At 42.1% G+C, this 22561-nt stretch overlaps 1 protein-coding gene across 4 annotated transcripts in view; it reads right to left on the reverse strand.

Annotated features, from left to right (window-relative positions):
- The window catches only part of atrnl1a (attractin-like 1a), a 219055-nt gene that overhangs the window by 55906 nt on the left and 140588 nt on the right, over window positions 1-22561 (reverse strand). The window lies entirely within an intron of this gene.

The following is a 22561-nucleotide window of genomic DNA, read 5'->3' on the forward strand; positions in this document are numbered from 1 at the left end:
AGCTCTTTCTCTCTGCTCCTTCTTTTTCTCTGACACAAATACAAAGACACATCTTCCCTTCACCCTGTCCGCCCCCTCTTTGTGCTACACCTCTGGCGAAGCATTTAACTTGTGATAAACTCCACTCTGAGACCCGCCGCCCCGGGGCACAGTGAATCTGAGACTCATAGATCCTTATAGAAGAAGAATTCTCACATCCTGACGATAAGAGATACGGACCGGTCACTCCCATCAGCCCCTCAGACGCCTCCGCCGCTGTTTATGACCTGTCTGCTCGCTCGCTCGCTCTGCCTGCCAGGGGAGGGGGAAGGGGGGAGGGGATCGGGTGTGCCAAGTGTCCGTCACAGCTCGCCACCCACCGTAGCTTGTTACAAGACAGATAATGAAGCATGGGTCACAAACCACGCCTCCTCGGTCTCGCCTCGCCGCACCTAGTGAGACGTTTCACAAAGGAAAGGAACCGCGCAGTCTCACACATGTGGAGTACACACACACACACACACACAGACACACACACACACACACACACACACACACCTGTGGTCCAGTGCTCACATCCAGAAGCTCCTAGCTCCGAGCTAATAGCTGGCATGACAAACTGGTGACCATGGTAGAGTCACTGAGCTCAAACGAGATGTGAGATCACATGGATTACTGTTAAAGAGCTGGGTGGTCCCATATATTCAGTACTGGTTCAACTGGTGCCGAGTCATTAACTTTCATTTTCACTGCTGCTTCTAAAGTTTTTAAGTAGAACTTTTAATATATTTAATAAAAGACAGAGCTGCAAGAATTTGACTCTGTCATCAGAAATTGCTGTTAAAGGAGCTATTTGTAGGTTTGGCTAATGCTACATAGCCATCGTTAGCATTAACAGCTGTTTACTCACCAGTCTGCAACATCAAACATCATCAATTAACTCGTTAACTCGTTAAGAACTGTCTCCTCCAGCGGAAAGCAACCCTTTTGTTTTGCTTGTACTTCTATACCCTCTTTGTTCCTGCTGAAGTTAGCATGCTAACCAGCTAGCCCTGAGGCCTATATGACCTTATAACCCCTTGTATTGCAATGATGGCTGCAGCTCTTGGCAAGCGACGTCACCACGACTTCTTTCCATCAAGAAATCCTGTTCGGCAGCTGAGAAAACTTATGAAAAGCCCCTTTATAGAACGAAGCTTTTACTGTGTTTCTCCTACTTTGGTGAAATGGCATAATTTGAAGAAGCCATTCAAAGCTGCCCCTGGACATGAGGTCACAAGAGAATATCAGACTTTTTGTGCAATTCATTCTGTGATTATTTTGTTATTTCCAAAGTGTTTGTAGTCAAGAAAAATATTAAGGAAGGTTTGGGTTAACTCCCGTGCTTCTATTTCCTGGACATTTTTCCTTAACTTCTACACATATGTGCCAGTATCTCCGAGTGCGTCACACAGTGTCTCGACAACAGCTGGATCCAGCTCACACCAGCTGAGTGTCCACTAAGATCCCGGCCCGGATGAAGACGCATGAAGTACATGAGTGGTGTGTGACGGGAGTGAAATGTCTATCAAGCCAAACGGAGCCAGATGTGGCAGAAACAAACCTGCACAGAAACAGCGATGAATACTGAATTTACATTCATTACGTGGGCAAACTTTACCCAAAGTGCCTTTTTGTTGCCTCAGCCACAGGAATCTGGATGTGAACCCCCCCCCCCCCCTGTGGAGTGACAGTCATGTGGCTTTGTTCGCCAACTATTGGCGCCAGCCGCACTCCTGCCGTTCAGAAAATGCGATGCCACTTTCACTCGAAACTTTCCTCTGAACTTCATCCAGACAGCAATTATATTTGCCACCAAAAACGTGAATGGGAAAACAATTTTGAAAAACATAAATGCAATTTCTCGGAGACAGGGTTGACCTGATAAGTCAACGGCATATTACAGTTTGTTTTGGAGCCCCTCAGCCGACACCCAACCGCCCCCCCGCTGCTAAATTACAGCACTTATTGTAATTAGCAAAGAAAAATTATAACCATTTGACACATTATTCTGAAAGTGAATAATGCAGCCACGTTGTGTTTTGCTTTCCTGATATCCTTCTACAGCAGTGGTCATGAGACGGTCAGTTTCTCCTTCTACCGATCTCACTTTAATTCACTGTTGTGTGTGTGAAGTGAAGGCTCGTGTGTGGGTGGGCGCTTGTTAAGAAGAAGGTCTGTCTTTTTGTCCGTCCTTGTCTCGAGAGTCTCTCTCGTGGTGTTTTGTGTACCTGTGTATAACAAAGTGTGTGTTTGGGATCGGGTTCATATCACAAAAACACACACAGTGTTTGTGCGGAGGCCGTGACATTTCCTCTCCAGACATCCGCACACTGGATGTTTGCATACAAGAGCATGTTTGAGTGTGTGTGTGTGTTTGTTTGTGTGTGTGTGTTTAGGAGGGAGCTGCCGTTGGTGACCACAAGTTCACCACAGAGAGTAACTGTTAAGAATTTAATATGTGCTTCCACTGTTTGTTTATCACACTCGTGTCTTGTTTGTAACACATCAAGGCTCCTATTTAACGACCTAAGCGCAAGGAGCAAGTGCAATTTAGTTCATGTCCAAATCCACTGTTCCCAGTTTATCGCTGGAAAAAATTTTGTCACAGAACAAGACGTCTACTGATTAATTACGCGAGTGTTTTGGGGCGCAGTATGGAATAAACCAATCGGAGAGCCGTAAGAAAGAAGGCTTCTCTGCAGAGGAAGCTGATCTGTCCAAGTGCAAAGTGAAAGCAGGCGAGCGGACCGTCTCTGGCAACAGCAGGATTTTAAACAAACAGGCCCATGTGCAAAATATTGAACTGAGGGTGGAGGACATGTGACACGCCTTCAGTTTGATATTTCCATCCTCAGTTGAAATTTGAATAACAAATGCCAAGTGGTGGGAAATGCATGTGGATATATTGAGTTAGAACTGACCGGTCTGATGTATGTAGAGGTGTGTGTGGTCACAGTGTAACCTGGTGTCGTTTTCAGGTGATTTAATGCAGGTAAACACAGTGATGTCATGCGTAGCGGCACTGTGCTCTGGTGCGGATGCACAATGCCAAAGCGCCCCTTAAAATAATAATAATCCAGCTCCACCACCCTCTTCTAATCAAGTCTAATCTTCACTAATGTCTACTTCTGATCTCTTCATACATCCATCGTTTTTCTCATTGTGTTTGGCAGCTGAAGTTGTAATTAACAGTTAGGGAGAGAGAGAGAGAGAGAGAGAGAGTGAGAGAGAGAGAGAGAGAGAGAGAGAGAGAGGGGGAGAATAAGTCTAGATTTAAAGCTTGTAATAAAAGCCTTATTCCTGCAGCGTCCATGATGAGTTTCCTTCCATCCTTCCGGACTGAACGCTAGACTTTACTAAACTTGCTCAACATGTAACAGCAAATGAACCGATACATAAATATTTGCAGATGCATGATGGGTTATTGTCATTATTATCACCTGTCAAAGATGATAATTTATCCAACAATACGCTTCGTGAACGCAGGTGTTACTTGTCTAACTTTATTATCCTCAATCGTTCAAAACAGAAAATTACTTTTGTAAGAGTCCGTGTCAAACTTTTAAAAGCTGGATATCTAATTCTGCTATCAAAGCCTTCACATTCATTTTTATAATAATGATAATAACAATGTCAAACTTACTCTGAATAATCTTTTGGATATTAAATTCCATCATTTCTGTGTGGCAGCCTGGATCCTGAAAGCCCTGATGGCTAAAATGTTAATAAGCTAGCTAATAAAGGGAGAGGAACAGTATTTAGGCTGTCATGGCTGGCTTCTCAGCTGCAGGGGCTCTGTTGTTTGTTTTGAAGCACTAATAATGGCTGCGCAGACTTATAATTATGAACTTAGTGAGGTGAGGAAATTACTAGAGATGAATAGACAGCGGGGGAGCAGATTGTTGGAAGGCACATATCAGAGTCTTTTCCTGACTCGCTCCAGTGACGGGAGGTGGAAATGAATGAGCTTCATTCCAAAAACAAGATATTCATCACTTACAAAAAAAAAATTAAACCTCTCACAGACTACATGCTCATTTAAGAGGAAAACCGTACAAAAAAGGAATCATCTGTCTCCAGAGTATTGACTGGAGCTGTTATGATTATTTTTTTATTTCTTTATTTTTTATCCTGATGAAGTTTGGCAGCGTTCTACAAAAAACAGAAAAGGGCGGTGGACAAACGAAAAACTGGAACAGGACGCAGCCAAATGATCTGGAGAGCTAATATTTCCCTGCAGAGGAGTTTAGTGTTAAATCAGTGTTTAACTTTATGAAGAGCAAACTTAATGATCGTGTCTGTACAGTCTGTAAAAAGGCCCTGCACACGGCGGATCAGACGTCGGCTGAGGTTGAAGTCGGCCGGAGGCGTGCTGATCATCCTGATCTGACTGGTCGTGATTCACGAGGTTAGAGACAGAAACTACTGAGTCGACGGAGGACGTGATTATTTCAGAAAGGACGATGTTTTTCAGTGATTTTGAAATGGGAGGTTTGTTTCCAGTAACTAGGACCGACTTCAGCTTCAGTGGGAAGGTTTGTCCAGAGCCACAAACACATTAACCCCTTTCATCTTGTTTGGGATCTGTGTGTATGTAACATTGTTGCGTTGATCAAAGATTAAAGAGATTGTAAAAAGTAAATAGACATTTCAATTATATCCTATTTATTTCTCTCTCATACATAAACAAAGAGCTCATTCGTTTTCAAGCCTCCGCGAGGCTTTATGTTTTCCTCTCGTCCGTCTGTCCCGTTCTCGTGAACGCAGCATCTCAGTAACGCTTCGAGGGAACTTCTTCAAACGCTGCACAAACATTCGTCAGGACTCAAGGGTGAACTGATTAGATTTTGGTGGTCAAAGCTCAAAGGTCAAGGTCGCAGTGACCTCACACACTAATTATGACAATTTCTACGAGGATGAAATGAAGTGATGACATTTTATATCCAAAGGGTCAAAGGTCAACTTCGCTGTGACATCATAATGTTGTGCAAAAACACTTCCAGCCATTATTCAACGCTGTAACTCAGGAGGGAGAGACTGTGACCGTACTTCCTGCAGCTGGTGACTATTTTATATCATAGTATTACAAGATTAAAAGGGATACTCCACTCAAAACAATGTGAGAGCAACAGCCACGCTTGTTTTGAGCTGTGAGTCATCTGTGTTGCTAAGCAACCATGTCACTATTAGTTCAAAGTTTTGTCACTTCTGAAATAAAGGTGTCACATCGTCGGTGATCCGACAGGCCACAAATGTCAAAAACCAAACTGGGATTTATATAAAAAGAAATGACACCTTTAAAGAAACAGAAAGCTGAAACTGAAAGAAGACACAACCTTTCACATCTTTACCCACAGGAAGAAAGTTACTGGACTATGACTCCTGAACTCAACACAAGGAGCCAAATCCTGGTCACAGCTGGAAAAAGTTGAAAATATAAAAGTAACTGTCCAACACACTAACTAGACACTAAAAAATGCAATGGTCAGAGTTGTATAATACACTATATCAGTATTTCAGCTGCAAATAGAATAAAGTATAAAGGCTTTACTTCTTTTATAATAACAAACCTGAACTTAAACTGTTTTTACAGCTTTTTGTGCACATATGTAAGAAAATAAATAAATAAAAAGAGCTGCCAGAAGGAGAAGATCAAATAAATTGCATCTCCTCTGGGAGAGAGAACCATAGAATAAAATCGTAGAACACGTCATGTGTGTCAGTGAAGCCTTAAGCCAATTAGGGCGAAGTTCTGTCATCACAGAGGAGGTTCCCCGGGCGGAGAACAACTTCAGCGCTGCGCTCAGAAAACTGCAGCCGCCCTGCTCCCGCGAGGTTTTTAATATCATGTGACGTGGTGGCGTTCTGCAGCGCCGGCAAAAGTCGCACATCATTTCTAACCAACAGACTTTGTACATAGAAGAAATCCAAGTGGCGACAGAACGTGACAGTGACGAAAACCGGTTTACCGCCCACGCCGACTTCCTCCTTTCTTCTTCTTCTCCCTCTCTCTGACTAACCTACCACCTGTACTGGATAAACCTCCTTCCCACCTGTTCTGCTTCTCTCCACTTCCCTTCTGTTCTCTCCTTCCCTCTCCTCCGTGCACGCTAACAGATGGCAGACAAGTGCAGGAGAATTTCCCAAGGTGCCGTGGGAGGTGTTTCTCTACAACTGTGTTTGTGTATAAGCTGTGAATGTGCTCTCGTGATCTTAGACCGTTATTTACATCTGCAGCGTGCCACCGACAGCTGCTGCTGCCCGTGCTTCCTGTCCATCAGCCAACCACGGCGCGGCTCTGCTGTAACCCCCGAGATACGCGGGGGGTCGGCAGTTTACACGCATCCGTGAGTCACTCAGAGTTACCTTTGACCTTTAGCTGGATAAACAGCGTGGGCAGGTGTTTCAGTGAAATTTCCAGAAAAGAAAAATGAATACTTTAAAAATGAAATACCTCATACATCAGCCTCAGCTCTGAAGCAGAGTGCTGTGTTACGTCTTTGACCCGTGATGGCGTTTCAAATGCATTTACACAGTTAACTGTTTAACCGCTGGTTTCGTTTGCGTTTCTCGCAGGTTGAGAATTTACTTGTGTGACTGATCTTCACGCAGACGCTCGTGCAGTTTAGAGGAGCGGCGTGTAACGCAGGTTATTCCCGTATTTATACATGTTCCCTAAACGCCTCACATGCAGGCTACTGGTAGACGGTAGCTAGGCGGCTGTGCACGGAGAGGCATCTAGTCCGCATTCAACCATCGACATTTATCCAACATTTCTATGTGAAGCTGGCGATAACTGGATGTGTGACCCTGCGAGGATTCTTTCTATCTACATGTGTAAATTAACTGTGTGAAAACTCTGCTGTGTTTTTAATGAAGCAATAATAATTTTGTGGATTACACAACAGATTATAACACTGCAGAAATGCATACAGGTATATGATACAGTGGCATGTATTAATTAAAAGTAAGACATTCAAAAAAGCCCTTCAAAGTAAAAGACAGAAAATATTGTTGGTCCACAATGACGCATAAAAGCATCACTATTGACGGGCGACCATTTTCTAATCTGACGCCTTCATGGTTAAGAAAAAGCAACTTGGTTATGGTTAGGGAAAAGATCATGGTTTGGGTTAAAATAAATCGTCGTGGTTACAATAATAACCAATTGTCTACAGCGAAAAATTGACCTTGGTCTTGATTAAAAGAAACTGTTGGTAGGAAACAGAAAAAATGAAGAGTGGCCGTCATATTACTTCCTGATTTGTTTATAACCAACAACAATCATAATTAATACCAAGAAAGTCTTTGTCATTTGAAGGTGAAAATGTGTTTTACTTTGGGATTTTGGTAAAAGAACCGATGCTCTTGTTTTTCTGGGGACGACAGTCTAAAGAAATTAAATACACCACAGCCACCACCACCACTACTATTAATAATAATAACAATAATAATGATAATAAAACATGAGCCATTTTCTCCAAAGCTCAGGCGAAAAGCATTCTATCCTGGACACATAACAGCCACAGAAGCATCATTATGTTCAATTTTAGACCTAATAACACAGTCGGCGCTGTCGTCTCAGGACAAAAACATGCATTGTTTTTATCTAACGTTCCTTTATTTCAGATCCAGGTTCTTTATTTTATTTCCCCTGTCCATCGAGGCTTGGTGTAAAACCTGAAAGCTCAGTGACACTGGGGGTTTTAACGGATTTTTGTAAATTTAGTTTATAATATGAAAAATAAAGGAGACTTGAAGAGGGTAAAAAAGCAGATGAAAACCAAGGGAATTGGTATACATTTGCAGGAAATGAAAATTGAATCTTTTCCAGTATCCGATGTTTGAAATCTTTCTGAAATGCTTTGTTACAAGAAAAGTAAAATACAGGGCTGTTTTCATGAGGTGGTGTCTGCTGCATTTAAAGATGGAAGCCAGAAAACAAACACAAAGCCAACGTGAAGTCTTCATAACTATGAGGTCGGCCTCCAGCAACCCCGGCTGTTAATGATGTCAGATTGTGTCCACAGAAACGCCGCTGACAGTAACCACAACAATAACTATGAGACTAATGAGACTGTTTTCCATCTCCCGAGTCTTTCTGTGGACGTGCCTGTAAATGTGTGTTACTGACCGGTAATTCCCGCCGACAGCTTCATTAAAAGTTAGATTAGTGCTGTTTAATGAGAGGCGGTCTCTCGTTAACAAGCAGGTCACATCAGAGAAAGAGAAAACAGAGGAGGAGAGGAGGAGGAAGAAAGACGACCTCATCAGAGGAGGTGCAGTCCAATTGTTTTGTTGGGTGAGGAGGGAGGCTGTGCTTATTTTAGAGGGGCTGTCCACTAATGTTACGAGTCTCCTTCATCTTTAGTCTTGTGATAACAGTTGAATAATGTCTCCCAATGCAAAACTGCATTGCTGGATTTTACATGTCTTTAACAGATTTGCTGGTTCATCTCACACGTTGTCTTTACTTTACTTTACTTGCTCCACAATCTAAACGGTTTTTTTTTTTAAAGTATCTACAGTTTAAATGTTATCTTTTATTTACCATGTCCCAAGGACTTTGGAATACAACTTCTTATCATGTCCCAGAACCAAGCAGCAAACCTTTGGTGATGAAAAATGAAGCCAACACTGAAGAAATAAAAACTGCAGTTCTTCAAACGTTCACTAGAGTCTGGCTCCAACAGTGAGTCGATCCCCATAGACTCCCATGTTAAAATGTCCATGTCTCTAGAGAAAATTTCCTCCTTCACGACACCTGTTTATATAACTCGCCTGTTTACATTGTATTAAGGATTAAAGTTATGTAGAGTTGAGGGTGTGGCCTGTTTGAGTGACAGTGTGAGTCGGACACTGCCTGGATGGTGACGGAGCAGCAGCTCACTCTGAGCTTCAAAACAACTCTTCAGAAACACGAATGCTACGTCCATCTTTTATAAATAGTCTACGCCCAGAACCAACTTTTACAATTGTATGTGATGTGTTGTCAGCGATGTGTTTCTTTATCTTTATTATTTGTGCCGCTCCCTTCGTCTGTAACCTGTAATAACCGAGCAACATAACTGCCATTATTTCTATTTTTTCTTCTTTCTTTCTAGAGACAGTATCACCCAGATCATACTTCAATTAGGTTGAAAACATTTTCTCAGTGTTTTCCATCCTATGAAACGAGTCATAATTTTAACATCTTCATGTGAGTTTAACCTCTTACTCATATCTAACCAAAGTCCCTTCTCTACATCGACACAACAAAATACTTGTGTTTGATTTAGAATGAACATTTATTGGATTAAAAAAAAAAAAAACTTTGCTCGTGGATAAATATGGACATTTTATTCCAGAGACTGAATATTACAGCAGGGTGAGAAACCATTTGGACCTTGTGGGCATTTGCTTCCCTTACAGCTCATTTTAACAGGATGATGAATCACTTTTACCGATTCAAACAGGCTGAAAAAACAACCGGCCATTACGGTGGTGGGGAACCTTTATTTTTTTTTCTCCCACAGTGATATATATGTTTTAGAGAATTTAAAAAGTACCTGGACTTTATTGACACTTAATATAAACTTTCTCCTGAGGGATTCGAGGAGGCTGGAGCCGTTTCACTGTCTCATTAATCTCACTGGCAGGTATCTTGTCTACACCTCTCTCTATCACACAATTACTCTCTCGGCATTTATGTCCTCTCCTCTCTCTGTCATCATCTCACAACCCTGACAACGTTCTCCTCATCTCACCTCTCTGCTTTTTTACTTTTAATATATATTTTTTTTTTTGCTCAGTTCGATTTTTTTTGGCCGGAAAAATGAAGAAATAATGATTTTTTTTTGGTTTGTCTTATTTAAAAAGTTTACAGGACTCTGCAGGTTATGTCATCATCTTAGAAGCCATTAAATCCATTCATCCCTTTTTGCCTGTTTTCCTTCGCAGTATTTTTTTACACTGCGATGTATTTAAGTGGAGACTGGAGTTCAGTCCAGTATCCCGTGAGTTATATTCACGCTGGACGGTTTTTCACCCCGTGATTTATGGTCAGCGACGAAGGTTCAGGGCCAACGAGCGAACCGATGTGGCCGGTACGTCGCTGGGCGGGAGGTGAGGATGAGGAGGACACGGCGCTGGATGGAAACGTAGTAAATCTGACTTCCATGCAGGAGCTTTCAGTTTTTAATAACTACAATCTTTCCCATTCGTTTTGGGGCAGTTTTCTCCTTTAATGTGAAAAGGGACAGTGAGAGAGTGAAAGCTGAGGGAAACCTGCAGTAAGGACTGAACTTTACCAGGTGAGTCTTTGTATTTTTAAATATCCCTCTAACATAGTTTATTACCAGAACCAGGATTTCCCCAGCTTTACGCAAACCAAATGTTCCTCTCTTAGATATTAAAGAAAACGATTTACATCTAATATGTGATTTTATTCATTCTTCCAATTCCCTCATTCTTTTTCATTTCTGCTTTTAATTACTTAATTTCTTTTTTTCTGTGTTTATGGTTTTCTTCTTAGTTTGTTTTACTTTGCTTCATTTCTTTCTTGCTTCCTTTGTTTTCTTCCTATTTTCTTTTATATACATCTGATGCTTTCCTTTCTTTCCTCAACTGGTTTGAAAACACACATTTCCACGTAAACGGTGCTCTGACAAAATCCTCTGCGGCCACGTTTACTGGGAATAACTTTTCTGACGGTAAAACTCTGAACGCAGGACTTTTAACTGTAGTGGAGAAGATTTTAATTTGTTGGTTTTTCTGTTTATCCCTTAAGGATTTCTTATTCTTATTCGTCCACCACTGAACGGAGCAGGTACATGGAGGGAATTTCATCGTGACGTCTGAAAATATTAACTGTGTCACTCATTTCCCTCCTCTCCCTCCCTCTCTCTCCTCTGTATTAAACATCTGGTAAAAAGTTTGAACAGTTCAACTTCAGAGAGAGAGAGAGAGAGGAGAGGAGAGAAGGAAGCATTTATGTTTTAATGAAGACAACAAAGCTGTATGCATCATTAAGTCTCACATAATTAAAGGAAGAAGAAACTCAAGTGTTTGATTAAAAGAGCGTTTGTCAGAAAACGCTCTCAAATACATTAATACACACACACATACACACACACATACACGGACACACACACAAAAACAAACAGATACACAAATAAATACACAAAGCTAGCATATTGACAAATGCAGCCTTCTCTTTCTTGAGCTAATGATGCAGAAAGCGATGGATGAGGGCAGTTTAACTTGAACAGGCAACACACACACACACACACACAACACACACACACACACACACACACACACACACACACACACACACACACACAATGGGGGGTTAATGTCATCTCAGTTTGGTTGATTGTAGTGGCTTTTCGCCCTTGGAGACTTTTCCACTAGTCTGCAGAGTTACGCTCTTTATCTGCTCTTCATCTCCACATGCTGGCAGAATCACTCTCTCGCTCTCTTTCTCACACACACACACACACACACACACACACACACACACACACACACACACACACACACACACACACACAGTTGAACTATCCAGACAGAGTAAGATACAAAAGCACATGAAGCATCTCCGATTTTTTTCAAACGCCCTTCAAGGCACAAAGTGAAAAAGCTTCTGTCTTGGTTATTCTAATTTCCCAGCGTCCTCTGTCGAGCAGAGCAGAGAGAGCAGAGCCGGTCTGACGTCAAGGAGCTTCTGTCTCTCACCTGTTTCCCTTTCCACTGCACAACCGTAATTACCTTCGCAGAAAATCAAAGAAAAATATCTGGCCTCCGACAGCCTGAGGAGACCGTCTGTTCCAACCACGGCTGCACACGAGTCTGCAGCCAAAACTCATTTGGGTTTTAATAAAGTATATTTAGGTTTTTTCCTTTTTATACCTTTCAAGACTTGACCAAACCGAGTCCCTGCTCCTCAACTACACTGATAAAACAACAGAGAGAGACTCGCAGCGTTCACGGTGATGGATCACACTAATATGAACCAACATGTACTGAAGGCGTCCCGGGGGCAGGAAGAGTCTCAAATGCAACATTATTTTTAGTGTTAATACAAAGCGTTCACATCGTGACATGAAACTAGACTAACGGCCTTTAAATGTTTCACAAAAGCACACATTACGTTTCTTCTACCGGTGTAAAACAAATAAGTTCGAGCATTTGCAAACCTTGAATATGACTGCAAGGCTTTTATTTACTGACTTTTTATATATTATAACAATAAAGTTAGTTTATTATTACTAATGAACTAACTTTATTGTTTACTGACAGGGATCAGAGCACATTAATCAGCTCTGACCTGACCTCAGTTAGCAAGGCAGCTAATTTGCACACAAGTCACTTACAGTTACTTGCACTGTAAAGATATTTAACTTCATAACTGCAACATCTAAAGAGAGATGCACGAATTAAAAACTCTGACAAATATCATTTAAAGTTAAAAAACAAAAGGAAATTAAAGTTGTTGTAAAGTTTGTGGTTTGTAGATTCATCCACGTCTCGACTGTTCGTCACTTTGGTTTAAATAAGAGTCCAAAGTCTCTCTGCTCGCTATTAAAGCCCTCAGTGGAATCTTTTTCCGCCATATTAAACCATTCACACATGTTCGATTAAGAACCATTAATTTGCCAAACTGCATTCCCACTTAAGCCATCAGAGGGTTTTTAAATCACGGCCAATTACCCCGCCACCACAGCACTCTGCCTACATTACTGAGCCAATCACTCAGAGAGAGGGAGAGGGAGAGGGAGGGAGGGGGGGGGGAGAGAGAGAGAGGTCCCATTACAGCTGTGCGGCAGAAGAAGTGAAGCCCGCACACTCTGATCTGACCTGTCCACAAATTGAGCAGAAGGGGAGGGACTGGAGCTAAAGTCGCCTCAGGTACGTGAAGCAGCTGAGAATGAAGAAGAACACGTCCAAACCTCGCGGAGGACGGGCTTCACTCCTCCTGCTGCCGTCAGCCGAGCGACAGACTCACTGACTCTGGACAGTTGAAGTCTGGAAACACGTAGCCTGGTCTGATGGATCTGGATTTGTGCTGAGGCAGCAGATGGGAGGATCACAATTTGGCGTAATGAATCCATGGACCTAAATCTGCCTTGTGTCCAGACTGGTGGTGGTGTAATGTTGTGGGGAAAGTTTTCCTGGCAACACTTCGGGCCCCTTAATACCAATCAATCATGGTTTAAATGCCACAATCTATCCGATTGTTGTTTCCTGTTGTTTCTGACCATGTTCGTCCCTTCATGGCCACAGTTCACCATCCTCTAACAGCGACTTCCAGCAGGATCATGCTCCATGTCTCAAACTGGTTTCACCATCATGACAGTGAGTTCAGTGAACTTCAGTGAACTTCAGTGGCTGAGTCCAATAGAAAATCTAGGGGATGTAGTAGAACAGGAGATTGGCAGCATGAATGTGCAGCTGACAAATCTGCAGAAATGATGCGATGCAGCCGACATGGAGCAGAGTCTCAGAGGAAAGTTTCCAACATCTCGCTGAATCCAGGCCACAAAGAACCGAGGCTGTTTGAGAGGAAAGGGAGGAACGACCCAGTGGTATGTGGTGTTTCGAAAGCCGCTTTTCTGCTGGTCAGAAAACCAGCAAAGTCTCATCCTGGTCAAACGACTCTGCAGTAGACGGAGATTTTTATCGGCTCCGGCTCCGATCGGCATCGATGTAAACGCAACTACCTGTCCAGCCCGGCTGTTAAACCAGAAACTCTGCGACAGAGTAAACACAGCCCCGAAAAGAGTTTTTAAAACACACACTAACCGATCGGATGTGCATTCTCACACAAAGAAAAACATCCTTTTACACATACGGGGTAAAATTAAGCTACAAAATCTTTACATTCAAACTACAAGTGGTGACTGAAGAAGTTGAGTTTCATTTATAAAACTTATCACTACAAACAGATGAGAAAAAGAGACATTAAAAGTCTTTGTTTAGTCTGGAATATTGGTTTAAAATCACTGGTTTCAAACTCATTAAGGTAAAAATATACATGATAGGATATATATAGATATATAGATATAGTTATAGATAGAATCTTCACAGAAGATTAATTAATAAAACTCTTTTATTCACACGTGAGATTAAACGCCGGAAGGAAGTGGACAGCACATCGGAGGACAGAGAGCGGCAGAGAGACGGAGAGGAAGGAGGAGACGCTGCACTCCCATCAGAGATTCTCTAATTAGAGGCAATAATTGTCTTCCTGGCAGCGGAGTCACTCAGGCTGTCTTAATGTGGAGTGTGCGAGCGCTTATGTGCATGTGTGTGTTAGTGCACTCCAGGTACTTGTTGCCAGGTTTCTGGTTGCCATAGATTCTGTGCGTTTAAAGACGTTCCTCAACAATTAATATAGTTTTGTATTGATTTTGTTTCTGGTTCCCGTCTGTAACACGACTGAAAAACACACACGCAAGGACGGTGGCGGTGGCTCTGAGGTGAACGAGGGCGAATCTCTTTGGGGGGGGGGGGGTTTAAATCCATTGTTGTAATACGTGAAGTCGGATATGTGTTCAAGTTACAACGGTGCCACAGAGTTCAGTTCCAGGTAATAGTCCCTCCCAGCTAGGAAATTGTTTGGTTTCAGTCTCACTCATGTTTAATGTGTGTGTGTGTGTGTGTGTGTGTGTGTGTGTGTGTGTGTGTGTGTGTGTGTGAGTGTGTGTGTGAGTGCCTCCAGCTTCCAAATGGTGATTTGACTGAATAATTCCTCCTCTGATGCTCGACGTGTTAATCAGTGAAATCACCTGCTGGACTCTGGCTGGTATCATTACTATTGGCTGTCCATAATGTGACCGCCCCGAGGCAAAAACATGTTTTGTATTTTAAAATTTTTCACATTAATGAGTTTCCTACTAACACACACACACACACGATGCAGAGGGAGGATGAGGGTGGCAGCTTTTATGGGAGAATATGGAAGGTGGATCAAATCACTCTTTTGTCTATGATCCCAAGCTGTCACAGCGTCACGGAGACACAGACTCACAACATACAAACACGCTAACAGATGACGGGGCAGACGCCCTGCGGACCAAGCTTTGTCTCAGATGTTAAACTATAATAAGTACCAGGTCTCTATACCATTGCTCCTGTGTGTGTGTGTGTGTGTGTGTGTGTATGTGTGTGTGTTTGAGGATGTATGCCAGCGTTTGCCTCTGACTACAAAGTGCCTTTAGTTACAGAGGAAGCTCGAGCTGGGTTAGAAAAATGCAAATCTCTCTCCGGTCCTGCAGAAGCCCCTCAGGACGAAGCCTCATGAACACAGACGCTGGGCCCAGTAACAATTGAAAGAAATTACAGCTCATTCAGCGGCTCCCTGACCGGGTCACTCGCCGCTCGATGGAAAGTTTAGTCTGGCAGCCTCACAGTGGAAATGGTATCAATGAATATCATGAGACCTCGCAATGAACACGAAGCAAGATAATTTGATTTTCTAGTGTCACACACACACACACACAAACACACAAACAAACACACAGATTTCTTAAGGTGCATTATTACACCACGCTGAACAAGTACGGATCATTATTTCATGTCATTTTGAAAGAAAAAGCAGAAAATCTTTAACAAATCGTAAACAGGGGACTTCACAACCCAACCTCAACCATCACAACAAACTGACCAATCCCAACCTTCACCCACGTCTTTATCCTGTAGAAAGCCATTTAAACTACTGTGGCCCACAATGCAGAAAAATATCCCCCATACAATCATTCATCAGGATACAGCAACACAAGCCCAAACAGGCTCCTTTCCTTTAGGATTCACTGCACTTTTTTCAAAGGTTATTTATAATCAATTATGTGATTGTTGCATTAAAATAGTTTATTATGCCAAACAGTACATTTACATTACTGATATCATTATGGGATGGTGAAACTTTCTCAAGGTTTCTGACTCGGCAACTCAAGGTAAGTGTCTAGTGGGAATGGCCATGTTTCCTCTGGAGACATGTGACTTCATAATGGATCGTGAATGGACTCCGTTTAAATTGATCCGTCATGTGATCAGGGATCATCAACGCGTAAAGCGCTCTTTTGTTTTGTGTCCCGTAGATGATGATGGCTCAGTTGTCATAGAGACGGTTAATTATCACTCAACAGAGGCATATTTCATAAAGACACAGCTCAAGTCTCAGGACAGTAAAATAACATTTCAAGAATTTCATTTCATTATATAAATCCTCATCAGAATTCACGTTAATTCATCCTTCCTTTTTGCAAAACTCATCATTTTCAGTGATTAGAGTCTAAATTCTGCTCCTTAACATTGCAAACAGTTTAAACTCACTGGCACCAGTGGAACATTTCACACTTCACCGTTATGCAAACGCCTTCTCTCCGTGGATCGTAGCTCATTATTGTTTTTGTGTGTGTGCACAGTCTCTCATTTTAATCCCCACGCGCAGGTTCGGCTTCCTCTCGCCTCTGAAACAACAGCGCTCCCTGATACTCGGCCCGACGTCTGTTCAGGTACGTGAAAATGAACTTCGGTTCAGTTGAGATTCAGTTTTAATCTCATCCAAACAAATCAACATCTCCGTAACGGCACAAGTTCCACTCCTGCATGAATTTCTTGTACGAGCGGCTAATTGGACTGAGATTGTTCTGCACTCAAGGAATTAGCTGTCTGCATGTTCGGTTTGTTACATTAGATGTTTAGTTCATTAGGTTTTAAACGGATCTGACAGTAACATACTGTTAAGAGGGAGCCTGTTCTGTGTAATGAGCACAGAAATTTTAAACTGTGCTCTGCAGAGAAAAAGTCAAGATTATTTCCTCATAAAAAAAATTTAAAAAGATGATAAAATAGAACTTAGGAGGAAAACTGCTGCAGCTTTCTCATTGCTGCTCTGGTTTGTAACTCTGCACCTGCGTCCGTCTTTAAGGAGGCAACATCAACACCTGAACTTTTAGAGTTTGTGCTTGATTCAAGCACAAACTCTAAACAAACAAACTCTTCGAGTGCTGAGCGGAAAGTTCAGGAGCCGTCACACAGCTGCTGCCAGCTCTCTCTCAAAGTGATGACCTTCACCTGGCGGGATTTTTCTTTGAGTCTAATAAACTTTGGTGTTTATGGTGCAGTTGAACACTTTAAAAAACATTATATACTTTGAAGAGATGTTCATAAAATCAGCTGCATCTACAAGTTTGCTGACATTAACAAGGATACATTCACTATTATTAGAATTAACAGAATTAGAAAATTTTTAATTTACCAATTAAGCAAAAAAAAAAAAAAAATCAGTGATGTTGAACTTCACTGAGAATATTCTAATAATATGCCAGATAAACAAATATAGTATTTTATTTATTCAACATTCAGGCACTTAAAGACATGCTTATCATATTCTGGCGTGTGTCCCACCTGCATTAAGTCTACAATCATTTTACAATCCAGATCCAAACTTCAGGAAGACACATTTCAAAGCTCTGATCCAGAGTGTGTATTCACAGTTGGTCTGCAGAAGCATCGCACCGTGTGTGTGTGTGTGTGTGTGTGTGTGTGTGTGTGTGTGTGTGTGTGTGTGTGTGTGCATGCCTCCAGTTTATGAAAAGCTTCTTAGAGCAGGATTAGGATCATCATTGTCCACTGGCTTATGATAAGACAAGGATTACGTTAGTAAAAAGATATGTTTAGCAACACATCCCAGAACTCTCACACCCACACCGGCCCTGTGTGCAGGGATGATGGAGTTTAAAAGATTCTGGGCTCTGCTGCACCCGAAGCATCTGTGCAATTTAAATTCAAAACACCGTTCGGAGGTTCAGCTTTGATTCATGCAAGATTTCCTACACGCGGAGCACAATGTCAACTGTAATGACACAATTACGCAATGATGGATTCTGTATGCGATGAATGTTTCACAGCAGGACAGGTGCTGTTTAGGCAACTTGAAGAAGGTACTTAAGGAGAGTGTGGTCTCTGTTAGACCTAAAATGCTGACATGAGTCACCAGACAGGCAAACGACCATCTTGCATGTGGGATGTGAACCCTGGTCTCCCTGGCCCTGAAAAACATTGCCAGTGACAATAATCCAGGCAACACTCGGGGATGCTGCAGTAGTGTTTTGTATTTTTTCAGTAGTGAATATGACGTTACACGAGTAGAGATTAGATGCTAAAACAAAAACCTGATCTTTACTCCATAAACAACTAGTTGTAGCTATTCCAGATTATTGATTAAAGATCCATCCAGTGTAAAGGTCTGTGTCCATGTGTAGTGTGATTATAGATCAGCTCTAGCTTCTATATTAATACTGTGAAAGTATCAAAGCCTCAGTCCACAGAGAAATGCACACAGCCTGTATTCAGAAACTGAGCCTTAAAACCAGCCGTCAGGACTTCTGTGACTTTGTGATGTCACAACAAAGCAGTCACCAAGCCCCGCCCACCTGGACCCACCATCCAAACCTTGCAGGATTTGGTTTCTCAGAGTGTTTTTACCTGAAATCTGCTGTATTTTTTATTGGATCATTCAGAAAACAAGTCAGCCAATCAGAAGAGAGGTGAAGAGAGGAGATAAAATAACCACAAATATTTCTTCATATGGATCAACGCTTCAAAATAAAACACAGAAGAAGAGGAAAATATGGAGCTTTAAGTCAAAGACGTTCAGAGACAGTTATTCTAACATTAGCTGTGTGTCCATGTGATAATATACAAACACACACAAGCACAAACTGTCAGTTTAGTGAAGGTCCAGGAGTCAAATCACTGGTTCAGGTGCGGAGTTTCTAACAAAAGCCAGACCACCCCCTCACACCTCCAGCCAATGTTGGCCATCAGTCACAATGACAAGCACAAGCAGCAGAAACAAAGAGACGGGACGAGCAGAGAGGGGGGTCGGGGGTGGGGGGGTTGAGGCTGGAGAAGAAGGAGGGAGATATATTATTACAGACGGCTGGCCCTGCAGCGCTTCCTGGTAAAAATCCTAAACGGAACAGACAGACAAACAACCGTATAAAACCATCTCAACCACCATATGGCTCCAGGGAAATGTCCTTGCTGCGTCCCTCAACCCGCCCCCCCACCCGCCTCTCTCTTTCTCCATCTCTTCCTTTCTCTCCCCCCCCCACCCCCGTCTCTCTCATTTCGGCGCTTTTGAAGTGTTGTGCTGCTGAAATTCCTCTCCGAACACCGCCACCTTCAAGCTAATCTGGATCCCCGACGGTGCCAGTGGTCACCTGGGCCGCACTGATAGCGCTGAGGCGTCGTTAACATTTACTGTGTCTCATATTTTTAAATTTTCATTCTCAAAACGAGAGGATGAACCGAGTTCTACCGAGGAGACGGTTTTCATCGCCGTCAACTGTTTGTCATGAAAAAAAAGCGCTGTATACATTACCTCCATTTGATGTGGGAGAACCCTGACAATGTCATAAATAAATGCACCGGAGTTAAAGATGGAGTGGAGAGTGTTCTGCATCTGATGTCAGGGATTGGTTTTGTTGAAAAATCTGAATTTTACAGAGCGTTTCTAATTCTTTATATCTGCTTTAAGAGAGAGAGAGAGAGAGAGAGAGAGAGAGAGAGAGAGAGAGAGAGAGTTCACTGGTTCAGGTTTTAAAAACAAATTTATTTTAATGTATTTCTTTTATATTAAGACAGATTTTTAACTTAATTTTAAACGTAGAGTCTTCAATATATTTGAAGTGCCACGGTTCTTACTGTAAACGTTTGGCTCTGTCACACCGAGGCTTTGAAAAGGTCACGGTCATCGTGTATAATATCACCTGGGCGAAAGATCAATTAAAATCAGAGACATAAAATTGCAACATATAACGTAACAAGACTTAAGAGTCCACGGTCACGCTCTCGGCTTTGTGAGGCTGCACTTAAGCGGCGCATGCTAACATGCTAACATGCTAATACAGGTCCATTCTGCACAGGAGTCAATGTAAACTCAAGGGCATTTAAGAGACTCCAGTTCATCTAATCTTTGAACTGTTGGGGTAAAAACCGAGTACGTACAGTGCAGAGTACATCCATCAAGCACATTTTCATTGTTACTATTTTACTCCCAAACAACAAAAATAAAAAATATATATATATTTTTGCAGAACCTTGTGATCAGTGAGCTGCTTAAAAAAAAAAAAAAAAATTTAAAAAGGTCAAACATTTCTCTGACATCTCAAAACTGAAACTGTCAAGATGTTATTCTGTTTTCCAGAATGTTGGTTTGGTGGCTTCAGAAAGTGCAGACAGAACCATTTTGTTGGTGTGTTTTGCTTTCCTTGTTCCTGTCTGCTCTGGTCCCATTCAGTCCGTGAGTTTGTGAACTTGTAGCTTCTGTTTTCTTTCACACAGAGAAATATTCAAGTGAACCAAAAATGCATCATGACAAACGCGGGTTGAGAGCGTTCACTCCTCTTATGGGTCAGATTGTTGGATGGTCGGAGCAGGGAAAGTGAACACAGGAAGAAGAGGAAGAAGAAGTGAGTTCAGAACTCTTTCATGACCAAAAAAACAAACCGCTCCTGAGCGCCATTACTGTTTTACCACCTGCCTGAATGAATCGTACGAAAACGAACCCGGGTAAAAAGTGTGAAAACCCTTGAAGTAAAACTCAAAGTGGAGTTAAAAAATAAAAAAGTTTGAGTATCCCCGGGATGTTCTGTCTGTCTGAGCAGTGACGAGTTGGCCAGCGTGTTGATGTGATCGTGGTTGGAGGTTGGAGCACAGGCAGCATGGTGGCGTGGGTGGGTGTGTGTGTGTGTGTGTGTGTGTGTGTGTGTGTGTGTGTGTGTGTGTGTGTGTCTGTCTCGTCCCTTTGATTCGTTTACACAGCGGCCATCCACAGACACCCAGCCATGCCTGACAACATTAAACCTCTTCTACTAATCTGCCACTCCGGTTAATGCCAGCTAAATAAGAGACACACAAACACACTGCGGAGCGCCGACACACACACACACACACTTACACACACACACACACACACACACAGAGAAAGACACATACACAAGTGATTTGGCATTCACTGGTCCAGACAGGCTAATCTGTCCAACTGCAGATTGGAGTGTGTGGTAGCCAAGCACTGAGCAATCAGAGCAGAACATCACCTCTGCAGAGCCGTGGAAATCTAACACTAACAGACTTATTAAAAGAAAAAGAAAAGGCCTTTATTCTGAAAACAAAAAAAAAAAGAAGCTGCTGCTGAAGGCCTATAATCACATTGTCAGCTTTATTCAAAATTTAGTTTGCTTTTTGTATCCAAGTCCAATATTGTCTACTTACTCTCTTAATAAACGGCCTCTGGTTCAGTGACTCTGTAATTCTGACAAAATCTTGTCATTAAAATTAACTTAAGCACCTTTGCTCACCAGGCAGCATTTGAAATTAGACTGTAAGAGACCTCAGGAAACAATTTACAGCAGAATAATTAGCTCCACAAGCCAGCTTATTGGATAGAGTGGAGCGCTGACAAGTCCTAAACAAACAAAACAGCCTTAAAACTTAAATTTTAATCAAGCTCTGCTCATTATGCCGCGAATTCTCACCCTCCTGTAATTCTGAGTGGAGTGTCTCTGAGTGTAATTCCTTAATGAGTGTAGTGGAAAAAAAATGACACAATATGTTAATTGCCTCATGCAAGAGGAGTGCAAACATCTAATTTAAGAAAATGAATGTGGGGGGGGGGGACTGCTGTAGTAGCAGTGAAGACAGCAGAGGTCAGGAGGCGCTGTCAGCTGACAGGAGACGTCAGAGTAATCTGCTCAGAGAGAGGGAGGCCCGTCCGAGTCGTCGCTGGCTGCGCTGCAAATTACTGAAAAGCCTTTAGGACAACTTATTGACGAGGAAGTGTGGCAACATCTGTCTGAGATGTGAATTAAAAAAATTTTTAAAAAATGCTCCAGCGAGCAGATGAATAAACAAACTGGGGAAAACAAAGTTTTATGGAGACAGATGGACGGGAAGAGGTTTAAGTGTGTTTATCATTAGTGAGGCGGCAAATAAGAAGAACATGTGAGCCACTGACTTACTTACAAGTGTAATGTTGGTTATACTGTCTTCTTACAACTCAGTAGCATCTCTTATATTTTTACATGTATGTTTCCTTCCTTCCTTATCTGACTGTATTCTAACTTCTCTGCGGAACGACTGACGTGAATACATTTGAAGAGTTTAATTAAAATAAAGGTTTTTTAACCTTGTTAATGTCCATTTGATATTTTTATAAACAATACGAGATCTGTCATGATGTCAAATATAAACTGTCAACACCATGACAACTTGTGGGGATGAAACCTCGTCAGTGCAGAGAGAGACAGAGAGAGAGAGTTAGCATTAGCACTACCGCTAACACTGCCAGTCACAAGCTAAACAACATAAACAAATAAAAGATGCTAACTGTGCTAACTGTTCTGTGTGGGGAAAATGACGTTAAACTAAATATTAATGATGGCAGATTAACTTCGCAGCTGTGGGGTATCTTACTGTACAGAGGCACATACGGTCCAGACATATACAACAGCCAAGGCACGAGAACATGTTCCCCAATACAGAAAAG

This window comes from Seriola aureovittata, chromosome 14, assembly GCF_021018895.1.
Source record: "Seriola aureovittata isolate HTS-2021-v1 ecotype China chromosome 14, ASM2101889v1, whole genome shotgun sequence".
Lineage (NCBI taxonomy): Eukaryota > Metazoa > Chordata > Actinopteri > Carangiformes > Carangidae > Seriola > Seriola aureovittata.